General features: G+C 41.0%; 1 long non-coding RNA gene across 2 annotated transcripts; it reads right to left on the bottom strand.

Annotated features, from left to right (window-relative positions):
• Positions 1-5620: 5620 nt before the first annotated feature.
• LOC147370421 (uncharacterized) lies at positions 5621-14480 on the bottom strand. 2 transcript variants are annotated; one of them, XR_015166137.1, is made up of 3 exons: positions 14334-14480; positions 8283-8712; positions 5621-6621 (listed from the first exon to the last, which is right to left on the bottom strand). It is a non-coding gene; the product is annotated as an uncharacterized LOC147370421 (long non-coding RNA). The 2 variants fall into 2 exon arrangements; XR_015166138.1 differs by lacking the exon at positions 14334-14480 and adding an exon at positions 11916-12187.
• Positions 14481-17927: the final 3447 nt, after the last annotated feature.

The following is a 17927-nucleotide window of genomic DNA, read 5'->3' as shown; positions in this document are numbered from 1 at the left end:
GGGATGTTCTTTCTTTTTCATCATGTTTTCTTCTCTATTTAGATCTTGAGCACAAAGTTTCCATGAAATTGAATAACACTGAACACACAGTTCATTCACTAGAGAGGGAAGCAGACAGTAGCATGAGAGTGACCCATGCAGGCTTTTCCTGGAAGGAACGAGGGAAGACTTTCTCTAGATCACAGCACTATTCCACTCTCCCCTGGTCAGCAACACAGTCATTCCTTCCATTCTTGGGCAGTACATTCTTGGGCTTGGTTCATGGCTGACTTGGGCTGCCCTGGAAGCTTTCATAAAAAGAGTCTGTCCCTGCTCAGTCTTAATAAACATTTTCTTATGACTCAGTGAAGAATGACTCATGACTTTGTTTACCCTGAAGATGTAACAGTTGAATTGCTGAGAGATTCATTTGGTATCTTGTGCACTTTTTTGGTTTTTCTTTCAGGTCTCTAAGAGTCAGACACGACTGAGTGACTTCACTTTCACTTTTCACTTTCATGCATTGGTGAAGGAAATGGCAACCCACTCCAGTGTTCTTGCCTGGAGAATCCCAGGGACAGGGGAGCCTGGTGGGCTACTGTCTATGGGGTCACACAGAGTTGGACACGACTGAAGTGACTTAGCAGCAGCACCAGCAGCATGGACTCTTCTTGGAAAAAATAAATCAGAAAATATTTATTTTTCTCTGCATCCAGTCTCAACCTTCTCCCCTGAACTGCAGAAGCCAAAATGTATAAGGATAGCTAATTTGAAGAGAAAGATAAAGGCTCTGTGCTTTAGTGAAAGTGTTAGTCACTTTGTCGTGTCTGACTCTTTGCAACCCCAGGGACTGAGCCCATTAGGCTCCTCTGTCCTTGGGATTCTCCAAGCAAGAATACTGAAGTGGGTGCCATTCCCTTCTTCAGGGCTGTGCTTTATAAGTAGGAGAAAAATACTCCGGTTCACTCTAATGAAGTTCACTAAAGATGATGGAATCCCTGGTAGAGATGGTTGCCTGGATACCCAAGGAAAGCACTAAGCATCTCAGCCTTACAGTCTCCTGTGGAGGGACCATGTCTCAGTTCAGCAATGGGGGAGGGAACAACAAAGTTTCACCAAGGCTGGCAGCTTTTCACTGAGCCATGTGGGCCTGGGCAAAGACCAATGGCAATGACATCCCAAAGTACTAAGAACCAACAGTCTCCACCATTTTTCCTGACCACTGGGGCAGGAGGGTCATAAAAACAGAGAGTATTGGTACTCTTAATCTTGATGAGAAAAGAAACTAACTTGCTATTACTTTTTGGAAAAGTAGGCACGTATTTCTTGCATTCAGTGTTACAGAGAAATTGCTATCTCCCTTAGTTTTGTGTGATTTATGTGGCCAATCCTAATGTAGCTATAAAACAAAACACAAAGTACTCAATAGAATGAGTAAGAGTACCAAATCCAACTATTTGCTGTTTACAAGAAATCTACCATAAATAATTTTGGCAATTTTGGTAAAAGGATTAAAAATTTATACCTTGCAATGTTTATTTTAAGAAAACTAGAGTGATACTCCAGGATAAGAAATATTATTAGAGATAAAAAGAAAAATCTCAAAAGGAGATAACTGAATCATTTCACTATAAATGTGAAATAATAATCATAAATGTGCATGTAAAGTTATAGTTTCAAAAATACACAAAGCAAAAACTGACAGAACTGAAATAGAAATAGATAGACTTACAATAACACTTGGAAAATTTCAGCTCTCTTCTCTCAGTAATTGATAGAATATAAAGAAAATTCCATTAGAATACAGAGGAATTAAGCAGTAATATCAAGCAACTTGATCTAGATATTTATAGAACACTCCACCCAAAACAACAGAATATATATTATTTTCAGATGCACATGGATCAGTCACCAAAACAGACCATATATTGGACCATATAGAGTCCAAAGATATTTAAAGCATTGAAATCATATGGAGTGTGTTCTTTGACCACAACAGAAAAGTTAGAAGTCAATAACAGAAGGATATTGAAAATGCACAAATATTTGTAAATCAAACAACACACTTCTAAATAACACATGTATGATACAATATATCACAAGGACTATTAGGACATATTTTACCTGAATAATAATGAAAATGCAACACAACATAATTTGTAGGATATAGATAAAGCACTAATTAGAGGGAAATTTAGAGCTTTAAGGGCTTATATTAGAAAAGAATAGAAGTCTAAAATCAACATGCAAGATTTCACATGAAGAAGCTAGGAAAAAAGACTGAATCAAGATTAAGTAGAATATAGGAAATAATAAGAATATGAGTGGAATCATGAAATAGAAAACAGACCAGGGGAAAAATATCAATGAAACCAAAATCCAGTTTTTTGAAAAATTATTAAACTTCTAATCAGACTAGCCAAGAAAAAATGAAGATACAAACGATCAAGATCAGGAATGAAAGAAGAAACGTCACTGTAAGACCTTAAAAGGATAAAAGGGAGCTATTCTGAACAAATTTATATAATTGGACAACTTAATATGAAATGGACAAATTCTCTGAAAGACACAGCCATAAAACATAAAAAGAAACAAACAATTTTAATAGTCCTATATTTGTTAAAGGAATTGAATGTGTCAAAGTAATTCAATGACAAAAAGATTGTTTTTTCAATAAGTAGTGCTTGAACAATTGGATTATCTTATAAAAAACATGAACTTCAACTCTTAGTTCATGCCAAGTGTAAAAGGTAATTGAATTGAATATAAATTGAAATGTAAAAGCAAAAATTAAAAAAATTTTACAGCAAAACATAGAAAAACATCTTCACAGACTTGGTAGACAAATATTTCTAGATATAACAGTAAAGAACAAAATATGAAAGATTAGTGGACTCTATAAATATTAAACACTTCTGTAATTCAAATATCACCACTAAGAAAATGAAGAAAGAAGCACATGGACTAGTAGAAAATATATTCTTTACATATATCTGATAAAGGACTTGTGTCAGAATATATAAAGAATATTTACAGCTGGATAATCAGAAGATAATGAACCAGTTTTTAAATCAAACTAATAATTTGACCCTTAAAAAAGATATAAGAATGGCCAATATATATATATGAAAAGGTGCACAATAGTTCTAGGCATCAGGGAAAAACATGTTAACCCATGACATATTATTATAAATCCATAGGAAGGCTAAAAACAGAAACAAAAACTGAGAATATCCAATGATGAGAATTTTGAGCAACTGAAACTCTTATACATTTCTGATTCAAATATAAAGTGGTGCAACCACTTTGGAAAACCACTTGGCAGTTCTTTATAAAGTTAAACTGAAATTTCCCATGTGACCCATCATTCTACTTCTAAGTAAATACCAACAAGAAATGAAAACACTTGTCCACACAAAGACAACTGTACATAAATATTCATAGCAGCTTTGTTCACAGTAGCCTAAAGCTAGGGACAACCCAAATGTCAATTAACAAATGGATGGGTAAACAAATGGTACATCCACACAATAGAAGACTGCTTGATAATAAAAATCAATGTGTATGTTGACACACACTCTGTGGATTTAAAAAACAAGCTGAATGAAGAAGCCAGACACCAACAAATAGGTACTTCATGATTCCTTTTATGTGACCTCTTAGAAAACTATAGTGACAGAAAAGAGAGCAACAATTACTTGTGTCTGGGTGGATGTGGATAATAAAGAGGCATGAGGGAACTTTTGGGAGTGATAGAAATATACCATACCTTGATTGGAATTGCTTCATTGGCTGGTAGATACACAGATGAATATATATCATACTATACATTAAAATGGATATTAAAGCTGATTTTTAAAATCACTGCAAAAATAGGCTTACAAAATCCTAAAATATAAAGTTGAAGGAATCTTTCATATTGTAAAGACATAAAATATGAGAAAATTTAAAGATGAATCTAGAAGATTCTTACCATCCTAGTCAATGGGAAATGGAGGTTCCCTACAATGGCAAAGTAGGGACACGTGAACTCACCTCCTTCTGCAGGCACACCAAAACTACAACTACTTACACAACAACTATCTATGAGAACGATCTGAAGACTAGCAGATGAGATTTTCCGTAACTAATGATATAAAGAAGGATACACAACAAAATGGGTAGGAGAGGCAGAGATGTGAGACACACACCCCAGGGCTGATGTCCCAGAAAGAGGAGGAATATTACAACTCCAACAAAACAAATGTTGACGAGGGTGTGGAGAAAAGGGAACCTTAGTGCACTGTTAGTGGAAATGCAAATTGGTACACTCACTATGGAAAACAATATGGAGGTTTCTCAGAAAATTAAAAATAAAACTACCATATGATCCAGCAATTTCACTTTCAGGTACCATTACGAAATAAGTCAGAGAGAGAGAGAGAGAAATACCATTCAATCTCACTTATATATGGAATCCAAAAACAAACACAAAAAACAAAAACAGACTCATAGACACAGAGAATATATGGATGTTTGCCAGACAGAAGGAGGGTCCAGGGTTGGAAGAAATAGGTGAAGGGAATTAAGACATATAAGCTTCTGGTTATAAAGTAAGTAAGCCACAAGGATGTAATACACAGTTTACGGAATATGGTCAATAATATTACAATACCTTTGTATGAGCAAAGAGGGTTATTAGATTTACTGTGTTGATTTTCTTAATGAAAGCAAATGTCAAATCACTATGTAGTATGCCTGAAGCTAACATAATGTTGTATGTCAACTACATTTCAAATTTTTAAGAAAAGGGAAATCAAAGAAAGAAATTTTAAAAACATGATTTTCCTGCATATTAGGAAGACACAAATCTTTAGTCTGAAATGTTGATTTATCCATTGAATCCATTTATTACTTGACTCCCATATAGCTCCATTTTTAATGGAGAAACGATGATGCTTCAGATCTCTGGGCATCATATTAACTCAGAGCCTGTCCAGTGGTCCTCTTTCATAAGGTACATTTGTTTATGTAGTGACCTGGAAAGATTAGGGGAATCATCACTGCGTGCACTTGTCATGGTGTTGCAAAATTGTTAGTATCTGACCTCTTTAGCTTTTGGGTTCCAGGCCTAAAAAATGGTTCAGACCTGGAAACTGGGTGATGGATCATGACTACACTGGAGAAACTGCTGTCAACCTTGCAACAAGTCAACCTTGACTTCTATTGATTATACAGTTTGAGTGCTTGTAGTCAGACACGACTGAAGTGACTTAGCAGCAGCAGTAGTGCCGAGGACCAGCCCCGGTCCTGGGCTGATCCAGGGTATTCGAAGGGGAGACGGCGTCGGCGACCTATTCAAATGGTAATTAGAGATATAAAGAGTAATAGAATGAGGATAGCTCAGTAGGAAAATTCAGTGGAGAAAAGAGGCTGAGTAGCTTGGTTTACGCAGAAAATCAATATAACCCGTGACACCAGGTTAGCTCTGACCACGGAGGCCGCAGGCGCCCTCTCGAATAGTGGAAGGTGCCCCACCTTAGACACCTTCTCGAGTGGGTCTTAGAAGCCCAGGCAAATAAGTGGTCGCAGAGGATATCCACGCTCAGATGGAGACTTCAGCCGGAAGTTAAGGAGAAGAATGACATGGGGAGACCAAACATTGGTGAGCAAGGCCCATAGCTTTATTTTTAACAGGGGCTTTTATACCCTAAGTTACACATAGAGGATAGTAGGGGATGCAAAGTCAGCAGTCTTTGATTCTTATCAAAAACCAGGGTTTCTTTCCTGCAAATTTACCGTATACAAATGGTTTAGGTGATTTACATCATCTTCTGGCCAGAAGGCCTATTAACATTTTATGACTCTTGACAAGGACTTATCAACAAAGACTTATTTTCTCTAAGAGTAATTATTTTAAGGTTTGGCGCCATCTTCCGAAGATAAAATTGCATTCCTATAGGGCGGATGTGTAATGGGTTTACAACAAAGAAAAGAATTTATTACCTTAAGGGTCTAAAGTTACTAACACCAAGGCCACTACTAATTTTTTCTACATACCAACTATTAATTAATACATATTCAAGGATACAATTCAGGGGATGTGAAAAACTTGGCAACAAGCATTGGCTCATCAATGAAATCCTTTACTAGTTTATTCTGACAGTTTCTAACTCTCTGAGAGGCTCTTAAGCTATTTGAATATCTTAAGCTTCCCGTGCCTCTTGAGGCTGGGAGACTGTAAACAATCGTATGCATAGCTGTAGGAGTCCGGGTAAACTTGTCAGGCGAGTTAGAGAGCCATCTGAGGGGTTTGGAGTTAAACACTCCTAATTGCCCAGGAACTTTATTAATTGGAGCTGTAAGTTAACTCTTTGACAGAGAGAGCGAGATGGTGGTAGGGGACAGCCTCCAGTAAAGTCAGAGGTGAGAGCACAAAGCAATAAAGTAGGCAGACTCTGGTTTTTTGGGGGAAAATGCTCGAGAATATCCGGGCGGACTCCTGAGGCTCAATCCCGCCTTTGCGTATGCCGAGCCTCCTTCCTCATGACCTTTGTCACGAGCGGAATGCCTCACTGGCTCCCGGCATCTCCCCCTTTTTTATTTCTTAAAACAGCCAGATGTAGCTCAGTCGCGAGCCTATGAATGCTCTGCCGAAGAATCCTGACAATACAAGGAAGAATGATTATTAGAAGCAAAATTAAAACAGCCATCGTAGCATAGCCAAGGAAGGTAGACAGAATATTTTTTCCTGAAATGTAGTTAGAGAAAGTATGGAAGAAATCATTTGCTGTTCCAGCGGCAGTAAAATCTAATCGGGAGTGTTTCAGGGTTGCTATTTGATTGTGAAGTTTCCCTAAGTCTAAGCCAATGTCAGAGCTGTTCCAGATACCTGAAATATGGTTTTTAATCTTTTCCCATTCAAAATCTGTCTCATTTACTTTCAGGGGTGTTACACATATCCACCGGTAGTCAGCATGACAGGACAATGCCATTTTCACCTTTAAAGCCTGCAATTCAGTCCCAATATGTATTACTGCTTCCTCTAGGGCATCTACCCTCATCTCTAATTTTCTGTCTATAGCTTCCTATGTTTCCAATGCTAAAGAAACATTTTTGGACATAGAATCAACATATTGAGCAGTATGTACTTGTTGAGTCAATGATATTGCTGCCACAGTAACAGAAGTAATTGCACTTATCAAAGCTGCTATTCCCAAGATAAGTAAGCCCACAAACCGTCGTGTTTGCATTAAATCCTGCAGTTGTTGCAATACAGCCAAACCGTAATTATCATACCAATAAGAATCCACAGACACAGGTATCATGAGATAGGGTGGGCGTTTCAACACAACAAAAGAACAAACATTATGTTGGGGGTTCAAACAAGATGAAAGCATACATTGTTCACAAGTTACTATATTAGATCCACCTGAATAATTCATGTATACATTTAGTCTTTTGGAGTCATTAGTAAAGAGAAAAACATAAGGTGAGGGTACACAAGCTAAAGCAGAATAAGTAGAATTGCTATTTGGACGGAGTAAGGAAATGGGAGCAGTGGCAGCAAGGGCCCTCCAAATTTCTGGCTGCCAAAAGGTTCTGTTCTTAGTGGTATAAGACAATATAGGTGAAACAAATCGATTATTATGCCATCTAGTAATGCTTAATGGCCAAGAAACCAATTCTTTCTTCCAATTATAAAATCTGCTGGGAAAGTCATCAAGGGGCAATGGGCTCCTATCTAGGTCTGAGTTACTCCAATCTTGAATCATGTAATTCCCTCCTCCCGGTATTCTATAATCAGCTCTTAAACGATAAGTACAAGATTTCCAAATCGGATACCCTGTACGATCATCTATAGTGTTCCATACGGCATCTGAAGGCTCGGTATTATAACAACTTGGATATCCAGGAGGGGGTCTATGGATTATAAGTTCGTGGGGATCAAGGGCCCTGGGCATACGAGCCTGTAAAACCCAAAGCGCTAGACGCCCTCTGTGTTCAATACCTGAGGCTGGAGAATGAGTCAGAACTGCCTTTTTAGAGGCTCCGACACATCCTTCTTTAGGGGGAATAATAAAGCTTTCTATATCACTGGGGAAGTTGAAACAAACAGGAAGATCATCTGCTAATCCCTTGAAGGTAAAATTGAAATTAATAGGATATCCGTCTGTGGTATAGGAAGTATATGACCCTCCCAGTAACTGAGGCTGGTTTGTGTGGACCCATAGGGGGTCACTGTTCCAGGTAACTACTTGAAGTGTTGGAGGATCTGGGAAGTAAGCCCAATACTTTTCAGGAGTGGGGGAGGAGGAGCTTACCTGGCAAGATAATAAGGCAAGCATAGCAATAAACATCTTCTCAGGGGAGGTTGGAGAGCCCTGCAAAGAGGTTATTCCCCGTGCCTGATGGCAGAGTGTTTTTATTTGTCCCCAAGTAGGTATGGAGGCATTCCGGGTCGCCTGAGTCAGGCGGCCTGACCCCCTTTTGTGAGGCAAAGGATCGGGGGGAGCAATATCCTGTATGTGAAGATGAGACATCTGTTTGGTGGGCGGATCCATTCCCTGCTCATCCGGGATCCCCGATGTCAGTTGCTCCGACGTCAGTGGTGTTTCCCGTGCTGGCAGGGGGAGCGAAGGCAGAGGAGGCCCTTTCCTCTTTCGGGGTCGCGGCGGCCGTGGAACCCGGTATCCGAGAGGCTGAGACATGGCGAATCAATCTATCTGGAACCCAAATTGGAGAATCTGCGTCCTGTGGAAAAATACAAGCATATCCTCGACCGCTGGTTAACAATGGGTCGGGACCTTTCCATTGTCCGGAAAGGAGGTCCTTCCATTTAACTAATGGTTTTACATTCAATTGCTCCGGGCACCAATGGCGAAGCATTGCAGTCATTCCAGCTGAATCAGTATTTAAGATATTTATTACAAAAAGAGCATGTTGCAAGAGGTGATGGGGAGAACTATATTTAAACTCCCCTTCTTTTAGTTTTTGAATTTGTGTTTTTAACGTTTGATGTGCTCTTTCCACAATGGCTTGTCCTTGTGGATTATAAGGGATGCCTGTATTATGTTTAATTTGAAACTTTAGACAAAATTCCTGAAAAGACTTAGATGTGTAAGCAGGAGCATTATCAGTTTTCAAGGCTTTTGGCAGACCCATATATGAAAAACAAGTAAAGAGATGTTGTATTACGTCTTTAACTGCTTCCCCTGTGTGAGCAGTTGCAACAATAACATGAGAAAAGGTGTCTACTGTTACATGAACAAAAGACAATTTTGCAAATGAAGAGATGTGAGTTACATCCATCTGCCAGAGTGCATTAGGTTTAAGACCGCGAGGGTTAACTCCCATAGGTAAACTATTTATAGTAGTGGGACAATGAGAACAGGAACGAACAATCTCCCGAGCAGATTCTCGAAGAATCTGAAATTGATATCTTAGCGCAGTAGCATTTTGATGGTGGAGTGAATGGGAAGCTCAGGCTTCTTCAAAAGCAGGAGCCACTGTGACCTTAGTTAGTGAATCTGCCAGGTCATTTAAGGCACTTAAAGGTCCAGGCAATCCAGAATGAGCCCGAATGTGGCCAATAAAATATGCTCGGCTTTGTTTCCAAATTTGCTGCTGCAGTTTAGTTAACAAGTGAAATATTGCAGTTTTGTTCTCGGGTAGAACCGCAGTCTCAATGTGTGGAAACAGCCTGACCACATACTGAGAATCAGAATAAAGGTTAAATTCCTCCTCTGCAAACATAACAAAAGCCTCTATAACAGCTGTGAGTTCAGCTCTCTGGGCTGAAGTCTCCTGTGTATGTAAAACTTTACGCTGATCTTTTGTAAATATAGAAGCTCTGCCATTAGCAGAGACCATCAGTAAAAACCATTTGAGCATCTGAGATGGGAGAGTATTTACACCTAACAGGGAAAATAACCGGGTGTTTAGACATAAAATTTAGCAAAACATGTGAAGGTAAATGATGCAGAATTTGGCCAAAATAATTTCCGATAGCAATCTGCCAATCCTCATCAAACATTAGAAGAGCATCAAGTTGTTCTTTATTATATGGAATTACAATTTCTGCTGGTTCTTTACCAAACAATTCAATGCTACGTTTTCTCCCTTTCAATATCAGTGTAGCTATCAGTCCTGGATAAGAGGCCACTACTTTTTTAGCCTGGGCGGGGAGATGGACCCATTCTAGAGGGCCGTTTTGCCATAAAACTCCCGTAGGTGCTGTTGGAGTAGCCAGGCAGAGGAATTGCCAATTTGTTTGTAAATTAACTCTTTTTACATAGCTATCAGATAAAGCTGCTTCCACTTTTTCTAAGGCCTCCTGAGCCTCAGCAGTTAATTGTCTCTTAGAAGTTGGATCAGGATCCCCGCGTAAAATGTTAAAAAGAGGCTTTAATTCAGCAGTGGTTAATTTTAAATAAGGTCTGATCCAATTAATGTCGCCTAAAAGTTTTTGATAATCATTTAAAGTAACAAGGTGATCTTTTCTCAATTTTAATGGGGCATGAGTCACAGTTTCTGAATTGATAACCTGTCCTAAGTAAGTTATGGGCGGATTGACTTGAATTTTCTCTGGGGCAATTTTTAAGCCTCTGTCTGTTAATGCCTGGGTCAAATCTTGGAGGACAGTTTGTAAATGAGCTCTATCAGGGTGAGCTATTAAAATATCATCCATATAGTGAATCATATACAGTTGTTCATATTTAGCCCTAATATCTTCTATAGCTGCATTAACAAATTTTTGACATAGAGTAGGGCTGTTTTTCATTCCCTGGGGCAACACTTTCCATTGAAACCTTAAATGAGGCTGCTTAAAATTTTCTGCTGGTAAACTAAAGGCAAATCGCTTTTTATCCTCAGCATTTAAGGGGATGGTGAAAAAACAGTCTTGTAAATCAATTACAATAATATTATATCCTTCTGGGACGGCTACTGGGGAAGGAAGCCCAGGTTGTAAGGCCCCCGTGTCTTCCATAGTGGCATTAATAGCTCTTAAATCTTGTAAAAGTCGCCACTTGCCAGATTTTTTCTTAATAACAAAAATAGGAGTATTCCAGGGGCTATTGGAGGGCTCAATATGTCCCAGTGCTAGTTGTTCAGAAATTAACGCTTTGGCTGCCAGTAGTTTTTCTTTAGTCAGAGGCCATTGTTCTACCCACACCGGGTCCTGAGATTTCCAGGTAATGGGGTCGGCAGCAAAAACAATGGCCTCCATCAAAAATTTGGATACCCCAATCCAGCACGGAACTTTAGAGGAGCAGGGCAAATTGGCTCAGTTATTCCTGTCTGCTGTTTACCTAAACCTTTTGAAGGGTCATAGCCCATTTGTAGCATTTGAAAAGTTACTTTATCATCAGGGCTAAAAAGTAACATGCCCATTTGAGACAGCACATCTCTCCCCCACAGCGAGAAGGGCAGCGAAGGAATCATATACGGTTGGAATGTTCCACGGGTATCCTCAAATTGCCAGTCTAAAATTTTTGCACTTTGGGCTACTGCAGGAGCTCTCCCGATGCCCACTAAGTTATTTGCAGTAGTGTGTGTGGGCCAGGAATTGGGCCAGTCTTTCCCAGAAATACAGGAAACATCTGCTCCTGTGTCTAATAGCCCTTCAATAGACTTGCCACTGACAAGAATAGATTTCATAGGACGCTTTTTAGTAATTTCTGTTATCCAAAAAACCATGTCACTAGACCCAAATCCTTTGTCTTGTCTTTCATTTTGGATGGCTGTTTGCCCAATTGCATTATGATAAGGCAAGAGTAAAAGTTGGGCTATTCTCTGTCCTTGATGTATTTGGAAAGTTTTAGTTGGGGGTGAAATCATTATCTGAATTTCTCCTGTATAATCTGAGTCAATTACTCCAGGAATAATTGTAAGACCTTGTATAGCTAAGGAACTTCTGCCTAGTATAATTCCTACCAGGCCTGTCGGTAACGGACCTTTAACTCCTGTAGGGATTTTTATAGTGGGGCTATCTGGTGTTAATATTGTTGAGGTGGTGGAACTGAGGTCCAGTCCTGTGCTGCCTGGGGTTGCTCTGATGAGCTCTGCGACGGAACGAAGGGGATGAATGGGTTCAGTGAGTCTGCCCCAATCATTGTCGGGGCCTGGGGCTGGCCCCTCAACCCGTTTCCCGACTGCTGGTCGGGGCCTAAAAGGGCTCCATTTCTGTGGAGTCTTGACCTGCAGTCCCTTGCCCAGTGATATCCTTTCTGGCAGCGAGGGCAAAGAGACCTAGCATTCATGGGCGGGGGGGCAGGGTTTTGCGGAGCAGACACAGCTGGTTGGGCCGGATTAGGTAGATAAGAACCGGGTGTTCTTTGAGGGCAATAACGAGAAGTGTGTCCCTCCTGGCCACAGGAAAAACAAGTTTTAGGGAATGCATTCTTGCTTTGGTTATTGGGATCACTTTGTGATGGCTTATTCTTGTTAGTAAAAAAGGACTGGACTGTCTGCTGATAAGAATTCCCTGTTATTGCTGCAGCTATCGCAACACCTTGTAGCATTGACGGTCCTACATCTGCACACTGTTTCATATAATCAATTAAAGATCCAGTTCTTCTAAGAGGGCGCAATATAGCCTGGCAGGTAGAATTAGCATTTTCAAAGGCCAAGTGTTTTGTTAACAGTTTAGCTGCCTCAGAATCAGAAATTATTCTCTGGACAGCTTCTGAGAGTCGTGAGACAAAGTCTTCAAATGGCTCTTCTGACTTTTGTTTAATATCAGATAGAGCGGCACCTGATGCCGTACCATCGGGTAATGAGCGCCAGGCAGTAAAGGCACAATCAGCCACCTGTTGTATAGCAGTTCTATCTAATTTCATCTGTTCGTCATACGAGGGGTAGTCGGCCTGACCAAGTAATATAGGTTCAGTGATATGTGTAAAGTCTCCATTTTGGTTAGAAAAAGCATATATACGAGCAAGATCATCATATTCAGATTTCCAAAGTATAAAATATCCTCCGGACAGGCAGGCCCTAGCAATTGATTTCCATTCTCGAGGTGTTAAGCATTGACCTCCTAAATTTTCTACTAGCTGCATCGTATATGGGGCTTTAGGCCCATATGAAATACATGCATTTTTAAGTTCTTTTACCAATTGAAAAGAAACAGGCTCCCAGTCGATAGCCTTTTGTTCTCTTTCATCATTGTCAAAAATTAAAGGGAAACAAGCCTGAAGCTGGGGATCGAATTTCTCGCCAGGGGCAGAAGAGGCCCATCTCCGTGGGATCGATTTTGGAATTTTCCCACTTCGATAGGGAGGTGGCAGCAATAATGTGGGTTTAATAGGACCTGTACGGCTTGGTATGGGAGGTGGTATGGGGGGAGGTGGCAATGGCATAGGTTCTATATTCTCTGTTCTGTACTCTGGAGCTCTTTGAACTGTTTGGTATGCAGAAGTTACATATGGATTAACTGGGAAGGTCTCTTGGGAGTCCCTGGGGGCATATAGCCTGATGGGAGATGTTTCCCTTAAACTCTTTGGAGCTGATGGCCTGACAGGGGAAGTTTCTCTTAGGCCTTTTGGGGCATCTTTGTTTAAGAGATGCCGATCTTCATCGGAGTGATATTTAGCTGTTATCTCGTCTAAATTCTCTCTTCCTTTTGGGGAAGGCTGATCTTGTTTCTCATCCCTATCTTTAAGTTGTTCCTGAGTAGTCATGGCTGCTAACATTTTTCTTAGTTGCCGATAGTCAGGCGGGTCTTCGTTTTTCTCATTTTCTACAGGTTTAACTACAATTTTGACTTCATTTTCCTCTTTAAAGGTTACTTTTTTAGATTCAGGGGTAGGTTTAACTACAGCATTTTCTTCACTATCCCTTTTAAGATGTACTTTTTTTGAATCTGGGGCAGGGTCTAAGACATCTCTAATAATATTCCATAAGGAAAAGGCGTCATTAGGCACCTTTTCTGAGCCATGTTCTGCATGGTAAGTTTTTAGCTGTTTTCCTACTTTCTCCCAGACATCTAAGTTAACAGAGCCTTCGTCTGGAAACCAGGGACAGTGCTCTTGTACAAAGGAAAAAAATGATTGAATGGCAGATTTTTTAACTTTAATTCCTCTTTTACCTAATAACTGTAAAATTACTCCTATAAAGAGCTGTCTTTCATTTGATTCAGTATTACCCATGTCAGAAAATTAAGTATAGTAAAAGATTTTGCTTTTAGCTATCAAAAGATTAGGCCTTTTTTGTCAGCCTTTTTAGAAATCGTTTTTTCTCTCTAACTCTTCAACACTTTCAACACTTCCCACTCCTCTCTCCCTGTCTATTCTACAGGGGGGTCTGCAGCACCCTAAGTGGGGTCCTATCCGTCCCGAAAACTCAACACTGGGGGAATGGGGTTGGGGATTTACCTTCGAAACGCCTGTATCGGGCGCCACCTGCCGAGGACCAGCCCCGGCTGATCCAGGGTATTCGAAGGGGAGACGGCGTCAGCGACCTATTCAAATGGTAATTAGAGATATAAAGAGTAATAGAATGAGGATAGCTCAGTAGGAAAATTCAGTGGAGAAAAGAGGCTGAGTAGCTTGGTTTATGCAGAAAATCAATATAACCCGTGACACCAGGTTAGCTCTGACCACGGAGGCCGCAGGCGCCCTCTCGAATAGCGGAAGGTGCCCCACCTTAGACACCTTCTCGAGTGGGTCTTAGAAGCCCAGGCAAATAAGTGGTCGCAGAGGATATCCACGCTCAGATGGAGACTTCAGCCAGAAGTTAAGGAGAAGAATGACATGGGGAGACCAAGCATTGGTGAGCAAGGCCCATAGCTTTATTTTTAACAGGGGCTTTTATACCCTAAGTTACACATAGAGGATAATAGGGGATGCAAAGTCAGCAGTCTTTGATTCTTATCAAAAACCAGGGTTTCTTTCCTGCAAATTTACCGTATACAAATGGTTTAGGTGATTTACATCATCTTCTGGCCAGAAGGCCTACTAACATTTTATGACTCTTGACAAGGACTTATCAACAAAGACTTATTTTCTCTAAGAGTAATTATTTTAAGGTTTGGCGCCATCTTCCGAAGATAAAATTGCATTCCTATAGGGCGGATGTGTAATGGGTTTACAACAAAGAAAAGAATTTATTACCTTAAGGGTCTAAAGTTACTAACACCAAGGCCACTACTAATTTTTTCTACATACCAACTATTAATTAATACATATTCAAGGATACAATTCAGGGGATGTGAAAAACTTGGCAACAAGCATTGGCTCATCAATGAAATCCTTTACTAGTTTATTCTGACAGTTTCTAACTCTCTGAGAGGCTCTTAAGCTATTTGAATATCTTAAGCTTCCCGTGCCTCTTGAGGCTGGGAGACTGTAAACAATCATATGCATAGCTGTAGGAGTCCGGGTAAACTTGTCAGGCGAGTTAGAGAGCCATCTGAGGGGTTTGGAGTTAAACACTCCTAATTGCCCAGGAACTTTATTAATTGGAGCTGTAAGTTAACTCTTTGACAGAGAGAGCGAGATGGTGGTAGAGGACAGCCCCCAGTAAAGTCAGAGGTGAGAGCACAAAGCAATAAAGTAGGCAGACTCTGGTTTTTTGGGGGAAAATGCTCGAGAATATCCAGGCGGACTCCTGAGGCTCGATCCCGCCTTTGCGTATGCCGAGCCTCCTTCCTCATGACCTTTGTCACGAGCGGAATGCCTCACCGGCTCCCGGCACGGTAGGACTATGTAAGTTGCCCCTCTTTCCCCCCAGGGATACAGTTTTCCTTTTTGGCCATGCCCCATGGCTTGTGGGCTATTAGTTCCCTGATTAGGGATAGAACCATGCCCCCCACAGTTGGAGGGCGGAGTAGGCTTTAGATGGTGAAGTGCCACCACCGGTCCTCCACAGTGAGCACGTGGGAGTTGGAGATGTCCTATTATTGGTGAGCATAATAATTCTGTAATGGCATTTCCAGCATTACATACTGTACCCACTCTGGCATTTGTAGTTTTCTCAGCCTTTTATTTTATTTGTCTACCAGCTTCCATGACAACTCTGGTATTTCTTTGCCCACTCAGTGTGAGCTATTATTTTTTTTCACGCTTTTCAGAGCTACCCTAGGATAGTGTTTGCACCATCTCATGCTATTCCTTGCCAGAATTTTAAATCACATATCCTAGAAGAGTCTCTCCAATTGATAAACTCTGGGTTCAAGCAATATTCCAGCATCCACTGAAACCAACCTCATCTATAATCTTCCAGTTTCATGTTTATAGGACTTCCCTGGTGGCTCAGATGGTAAAGCGTCTGCCTACAATGTGGGACACATGGGTTGAATCCCTGGGTCAGGAAGATCTCTTGGAGAAGGAAATGGCAACCCACTCCAGTATTCTTGCCTGGAAAATCCCATGGATGGAGGAACCTGGTAGGCTACAGTCCATGGGGTCGCAGAGTTGGACACTACTGAGTGACTTCACTTTCTTTCACTTTTCATGTTTATACAAGATGACTACATCCTGCAGATCCTTTGAGATATAGTCCCTTTCCTCCCTTCTCGTGCCCGGCATGCCTCTGGCTGTGTTGGCTGCAGCCTATAGTTGTAGACCTAGTGGCCAAGCGGGTCAGGAGGGCCAGATCCTGAGGTGCTGTCTTGTAAGGAAAAAGCTTCTGCATCATTTTTGAAAAAGAGAAGGTGCTAACCATGACTAGGGATGAGCATACTACTTCTGTAGGGCTCCTGGGACTCTGGAGTTGAGATTGGGAGGGGGGAGTGTATCAGTCCAATGCATTTGCCCATCCCACACGTCAGGGTCTTATTTTCACTCAAGCAGGGCCCTGACCACGGCATAGCAGATCTGCCTTGGTTGAGAATTTAACCTCTATTGAAATTTGGCTACTCTGATGAACTAGCCAGTTCCAGGGTCTTGTCTTCAACTTTCTCAGCTCTTCTGTTAAAAGACATTAGAGCTTCTCTATATGAGAAACTCTCCCTTTCATCCCGAGTTTATCTTTTTTCCAAAGCCTCAACAGTTAGAAAAGTCACCCACTTCTATTGTCTTTAAAATCAGTATTTCCCTCATATTTCTCCAATGGTGGAAACTGGTACCAGCTAATGTATTTTCTTGTGTCAGTATATCAACCAAATTCATTAGCTGTGATCATCTTGATACCTACACTCCCACCTCGTATATAACCAAGAGCTACATACCCTCCAGTTATCACCAGCAGTGCCCCCTGTCATAGGTTGATTTTCCAGCAAGCAGACTCTAAGATGAAGATGACCGTACAGGAGGTTTATTAGGGAGAGTGCTTTGGTGCATCACTTGTGGAAGGGAAGGAAACAGAATTGGGAAGGAAACAGAAACGGGAAGAAGGAGGAACTGAGATGTGATGCCATCTAAATGAAGCTTCAGTCAACCCTGTGGAAATTTCTGAAGATAGACTCATGCTTCAGGGTTCTTCACTGTTGCTCAGCTTACTTCCCTGCACCAATAGCCACTGGATACGGACCACCCAAGAACGGGGTGTGACTGTGAGAAAGGTGGCTTTCTTTGGCTAGAAGGAACCCCTAGTGTGGTGGGGCAATACCATCTTTATTCCTGAGGATTTGGGTAGCACATCTAGCAGCCATTCACCCACCCTTTTCTTCTATGGAAGGATTAAAATGTATGTGGGCAGGGAGGGGGTGTGTGCACGCACGTGATTGATGAATAAACTGAAGCCATGTGCTTCTAGGTATCTTGGTACTCCAGTCTTTGTGACCCCCTTCACCTCCTAGAACTTCCTGGTCATAAGCACTGCTGTGACCGCAATGGACATGACTGAAGTGACTTAAGCACAGCACACAGCTGTGACCACAATGAGGTTTCTTTCTTCTTTTTAACAAACTTTTGCTGGCCTGTTTCCTCTCTGCTTTGGTTATGTTGCTTCTGCTGCTGCTGCTGCTAAGTCGCTTCAGTCGTGTCCGACTCTGTGCGACCCCATAGACGGCAGCCCATGTTATGTAC

The sequence above is a fragment of the Bos grunniens genome, chromosome 6 (genome assembly GCF_055505025.1).
Source record: "Bos grunniens cultivar Pamir isolate PY7600 chromosome 6, Bosgru_T2T1.0, whole genome shotgun sequence".
Classification (NCBI taxonomy): domain Eukaryota; kingdom Metazoa; phylum Chordata; class Mammalia; order Artiodactyla; family Bovidae; genus Bos; species Bos grunniens.
This window is presented reverse-complemented; position numbering and strand designations above follow the sequence as displayed.